Raw genomic sequence first — 6,057 nt, forward strand, 5'->3', positions numbered from 1 at the left:
AGCCACAATAACCAGGGGTTTCCTGGGCAGGAGGCCAGGGCTGAGCGGGCAGCACAGACCCTCTCCCGATGCCCAGCCTGAGCCCCCAGTCATGTTTTCTTTACTAGTACAAACCAAAACCAGACAAGCCAGAAGTGAATGAATGGTGGTTCAGTCAATGTTGGGCATGTCCTGGTCATTCCCTGCTGGTGTCTTTGATTTTTTCTTCTTTGCCTCCAAGCCTTTGCTTGCTCTTTTCCTCCCCAAACACACCTCCTCCTCCTCTAGCCCCACCTGTCCGTGAAAATCCTCTCCTCTACTATCTGGGTAGAAAGCTGCCCTCCTCAAGAGGGCTTCTCTGGTCCTCTCATTCGAGAGGACTGCTCCCAGCAGGACCAGAAACCTTCGTTTATACTTCTAATCACTGTTGGCACACGCACTGCGTCTGGTTCTCAGACACACTGTCCTCTGGTGGATGACAGCTCCCGGGGTCAGAGCAGCATCTTCCCGCCTCCGCCCTCCCTGCCATGTGCTCAGTGACCAGGCTGGCTCCTGGGCGGGATCACACGGGGTGGGTGCCGACCAGGAGCCCAGTGACCACCTCCCAGCACATCACACAGCGACTCCAGAAGAATCGAAGTTAAATTGGAAGTCTATTCATAAACTTTAAAAACAGAAATAAAGGGCAGGCAAGCAATGTGTAATTACTGAGTAAATTAAGGACATCGATGGAGACAAGATCCATATGTTCTACTATAACAAAGAAAAAGTTACTCAACAACATGTAATAGAAATAACGCGATAATGGAGTGTCAGAGAAGTAGGTGACAACAACACTGATGAGAATCTGTTCTCCAATGGTATGAAAGCTGATCAATATTCATAACATCAGAACCCGGATTCTTGTATAAAGTAATTAAAAGGGGATGAAAAGGTTATACACAGCCCTAACCGGTTTGGCTCAGTGGATAGAATGTCAGCCTGTGGACTCAAGGGTCCCAGGTTCGATTCCAGTCAAGGGCATGTACCTTGGTTGCGGGCACATCCCCAGGAGGGGGTGTGCAGGAGGCAGCTGATCAATGCTTCTCTCTCATCGATGTTTCTAACTCTCTATCCCTCTCCCTTCCTCTCTGTAAAAAATCAATAAAATATATTTTAAAAAATTTAAAAAAGGTTATACACAAGGATATGTAGATAATAAATTACATACAACCTTTTTAATCACTGAAAAAATGCAAATTAAACCAATTAAAATACATCATTATACACCAATGAAACATTTTTTTCTAATGATAAAAATTGATTTTGGTGAGATTGTCAGTCTCATTTCTCCAAAGCCAGGGCCAACAGAACAATGCATCCATCAAATCTGTCTGAGGTACAATTTGGAAACATGCAAAAGAAGCAATCACACTGTCCCCACATTTTACCTCAGTTATTAAATTAGGAGAACACGCATCAAGGAGATCATCCCAAAAGGGAAAAAGAATCCTGCTAGCCGAAACCGGTTTGGCTCAGTGGATAGAGCGTCGGCCTGCGGACTGAAAGGTCCCAGGTTCGATTCCGGTCAAGGGCATGTACTGGGTTTCGGGCACATCCCAGTGGGAGATGTGCAAGAGGCAGCTGACCGATGTTTCTCTCTCATCGATGTTTCTAACTATCTCGCCCTTCCTCTCTGTAAAAAAAGTCAATAAAATATTTTTTTTTAAAAAAAAGAATCTTGCTAATAGTCAAGTTAAACAGCAGCCAGCCGGAGTTTACTCATCCCAGGGGAGAGTTTACACATACTTTTTATACACACACACACACACACACACACACACATATTGATTTCAGAGAGGAAGGGAGCAGGAGAGAGAGATAGAAACATTGATGATGAGAGAGAATCATTGATGGGCTGCCTCCTGCACAGCCCCTCCTGGGGATCGAGCCCACAACCTGGGCATATGCCCTATTCAGAATCGAACTGGTGACCTCCGGGTTCCTGGGCCAACACTCAACTCCTGAGCCACACTGGCTGGGCGTTATTCATCCTTTAAGGTGGCCTACTGCAAACATAACTTTGAGGAATTGCCTGGGTAGTGAGCAGTCGGGGACTGTGCGCTTGGCATGCCATGCTAGCTCATGCAGGGTGCTCAGAGCCCAGGGCTCACCTCTCCCAAGAACGCCTCTGCTACTTATCCAAATTCACTGAGTCACCTTCTATGTGCCCCGCTGGAACTGGACGGAAGGGTGCAGACAGCGGTGAATAGACCCCCTGCCTGCGAAGGGCTTGCATCTGAGTGGGGAAGGCAGACAACAAAAAGGAATTGCTAACTAACACGGTGCCACTCCTGCGAAGTGCTGTGAAGACAGACAGAGCAGGATAGGGGATAGACAAGGCCTTCGGACAGAGTGATCGACTGCAGGCCCAATGGTCAGGGCGGCCTCAGATGGTGGCTGGAGCGAGAGCAGAAGGAAGGACGTGGACGTGTGCCTTTCGGAGGGAAGAAACAGCAAAGGGCAGCACCAGCGCCCTGAGTGCGAAATGGGCTCGCCCTGTTCAGGGAGCCGAGCCAGGGAGGCTGGAGTGTGGTGAGCAGCGGCAGAGTCTGAAGGAGGGTAGAGAAGCCCAAGAAGACTTACAATGGGGGCAACAGAGGAAAATAATAGACTGAACCCGTGCCATGTGTGGAGGGCAGCTCGTGTCTGAACAACGGAGACAGGAGGCCAGAAGAGCGGAGACCAGCTACCAGTCACAAGGCGAGTCTACAAACCTCTCGTTTCTGTATCCGCAAAGGGGAACGATGCCTAAAAAGGGTGTGGACAAGATCGGGTGAATAAGGTGAGTGAAAGTGTTTTCTTGTTACACATATTTGAGAGATTAAAACGTGTTAACGTAAAAAACCATTGAAACCTGTAAAGAATTTTTGTGAGTTTATTTGAGCCAAACTGTCGACATATGCCGGGAAGCAGAACCTCAACGAATTGAGATAGTGCTCCGAAGAATGGCCGGGTTACAATTGTATTTATACATTGCAATCAAAGGAGGGACATAGGTGGGTTACATGCAGTGAAGATACTGGCCTAGGACATAACTGCCCACCATCACTGCTTTTAGTTAAGGTTTAATTTCAGACCATCCTTTGTGGTGACTTTAGGTCTCTGAGTCTGCTAGGCTGCCACGCAGGCCTTCCCTGAGCCTGTCAGGTCAGCGTGTGGCCCCTTTCGTCCACAAACGGTAGAAACATCATCCACATCAAAAGATCACAAGAGAACTGAAACTAAGGTTTAAGCTAGAAGTTCAAAAGAATAGCAATAATCATCTATTCACACCAGTCAACGCTACTTTATAATAATCTAACAGTTGTGATTGCCCTCATTTTTAAAATGAGGAAACTGGGTCCCGAAACGCCTAAGTTGCTCACAGGCTTGCACCTAATAAACAATATGATATGCAAACTGCACCCAAGGGGAGAATAGGCAGCAACGCGAAAAGTGTTGAGAGAAATCTGCAAACTGAAAAACTGATATCAGGCATGAAAAACGTGTGTGGTTAGAAGCAAAGACAAGGGAATAAAAGCGGGCCACACACCTGGCTGTTGTGGTGTGAATGCTTTTACATTTTTATTTGCTCTTGTTATGATGTTTGTCCAATCAAATAAGGAGAAAACTACTGTGAAACCATTTCAAAGGCTAGTCACCATTTCCCTCTAAAGCATTGTCTTCATCATGCCAATTTGCTCAAAACCATCCAAAATTCCATTCTCTCCACGATCAAGGCCAAACCTTGGTCCTTAGCATTTACCTGCATGTTGTTCTCCTGCTGCCCGGACCCCAGCCATTCACACTCCTGCTGGTGCAGCCCTCCATCCACCTCGTCCAGTATCTGTTGTGCCCAGATTTCAAGATTCCCAAGGGCCCACCAGGGAGCCAGCGAGTCCGATGCAAAAGCAAAGAGTCATTTATTTCAAACCTAGGTTTGGCTCCCCTGCCCCCCCTTACTGGCACAGCAGCAAGTGGCAGAGAGAGAGAACTCTGTGTGGAGAGAGGCTTTATAGGGGGTTGGGGAAAGGGGAGGAGAAAGGACTGTGGGCCCTGCCCATTGGCCAGGCACAAGTTGGTGTCTTGTCACACAGGATGTGGTCATATCTATGGCGACTTCTCTTGATTGTCATTGGCCAGTTCAAAGAAGTCCTAGGCGTGGCCAGCAGCGGCTTGGCTTCCGGGAAGAAGCCTTGCTGAGCACATGGCCAAGATAAGATGGAGGGCATAGCCCTTACCCTGGGGCAGGGTGGAGGGTGTAGCCCTTACCCTGGGGCAAGGTAGAGGGTGTAGTCCTCGCCCTTTCATTATCCACATTCCCCCCTACACTTCAGAGTGTAAGGGCTGCTCTGACCACACTTCCCCAGCTCTGTGGTCCCTGGATAGCTCACTGTTTCTGATGTTTTTGTCAATCACTTGACAATTACACCTGTATTTTTTTAAAATATATTTTATTGATTTTTCACAGAGAGGAAGGGAGAGAGACAGAGAGTCAGAAACATCGATGAGAAAGAAACATCGATCAGCCGCCTCCTGCACATCCCCCACTGGGGATGTGCCCGCAACCCAGGTACATGCCCTTGACTGGAATCGAACCTGGGACCTTTCAGTCCGCAGGCCGACGCTCTATCCACTGAGCCAAACCGGTTTCGGCCACCTGTATTTTTATTTTGGCTCCTTGGCATGCTGCTTTTTATGCCCCGTGAGTGTGCTATCAAGTCTGCGTGTGTAAGAACTGCCATATGCAGTATGCAGGAAGTACCTACTCTGTCCTTCCTGTGGTGCCACCACCTGCACCACTGGGTTCAGGATCTGAAGGAGGGGCCGACGCACAAATGAAAATGCTAGACAAGAGATATGAATTTAGAAGGCATTGGGGGCGAGGGTGTCTCTTTTGTGAGGAGCACACGGAAACTGGGTCCCATCTGCTTTTATTTACTTGAATATACATTTGCCCTTTAGCAATGCATACAGTCACATCAATCATGGGTAAAGTTGGGTAAACAGTAAAAGGATTACCAGGTTAGGAAATTGCCTTGAGCCACCACTATCTCAGCACAGCCCTGCTAAGGCCCAAGGTCCATCGGTGCACTCTTAGGACAGTATTGGGAAAATTGGGAAAGCTGCGGCTTCCTGCACTGCGGGCGCCGATCCCCAAAGATTGCCCGAGGCCAGCGGTGGCTGCTCAAATGGAGAAAGCCCCTCCACCTTCACGGGCAGCCCGGGGCCGTTCCAGAAAGCCCCCTCTCTGGGCGCTGCCCCTGGGACTGCAGGGCCCCAGGCTCCCCCGAGCGAGCGCTGCTCAGCCTTGGGCTGTCCCCAGGGTGTTAGCAGGAAGGCAGCGGTGGCCCTCTGCTGCCCCGACAGGAGAAGGCGCAGTTTGGGCTCTGTGTTCTTTATGTTTCCCTTCCACTCCCAGGTACAGAGTCCTGAAGCTTAGGCTTAGGTAGTTATGATTGAACTATTTTTTAAAAAGTCTAACTGGCTTCTAACTTTGTCTAAAGGTTAACAAAAAAAAGTAACTCCAGACTGAATGGGGAGACGAAGACCTGGAAGACATATAGTGGGAACCTTAGCCCCCGCCAGGGGGGCGGGTGGGGTATGACGGGCGGGGCGGGGATGGCCGAGACCGCGAACACCAGCTCCCAGGCCCCCGCCTCACTGCCAGGAGCCGCCTCCTTTCTGCCCGGAGCCGGAGGGTGAACTCCTCGAGGTCCCAGCCCTCACCAGGCAGAAGCGCTGCGAGGGAGGCGCAGGGCGGCGCGGCTGGGAGCGTCCTGTGTTATATGTCCCAGCGCCGGGTCGCCTGTCTCAGGTTTACGCAGGTTCCTGGAAAGCAGAGCCCGTCCGTCCCGGAAGGGCCCGGCCCCCCTCTTTCTTGAGCTCTAACCATGCCCAGGCCCCTCCGAGGGCCCAGGGCGGTGGGGCTGGAGTTCCTATGCGACCGTGAGCTTCCTCCGGAGAACAGGAGACCAGCGCCGTTAGGGGGTCCTCCGCACCGGAGGCGGGGAGGCCCAGCCCTGGCTTCTCTTGGCAGCTTCTCCAGACGCCCCC

The sequence above is a fragment of the Myotis davidii genome, unplaced genomic scaffold (assembly GCF_000327345.1).
Source record: "Myotis davidii unplaced genomic scaffold, ASM32734v1 scaffold3, whole genome shotgun sequence".
Lineage (NCBI taxonomy): Eukaryota > Metazoa > Chordata > Mammalia > Chiroptera > Vespertilionidae > Myotis > Myotis davidii.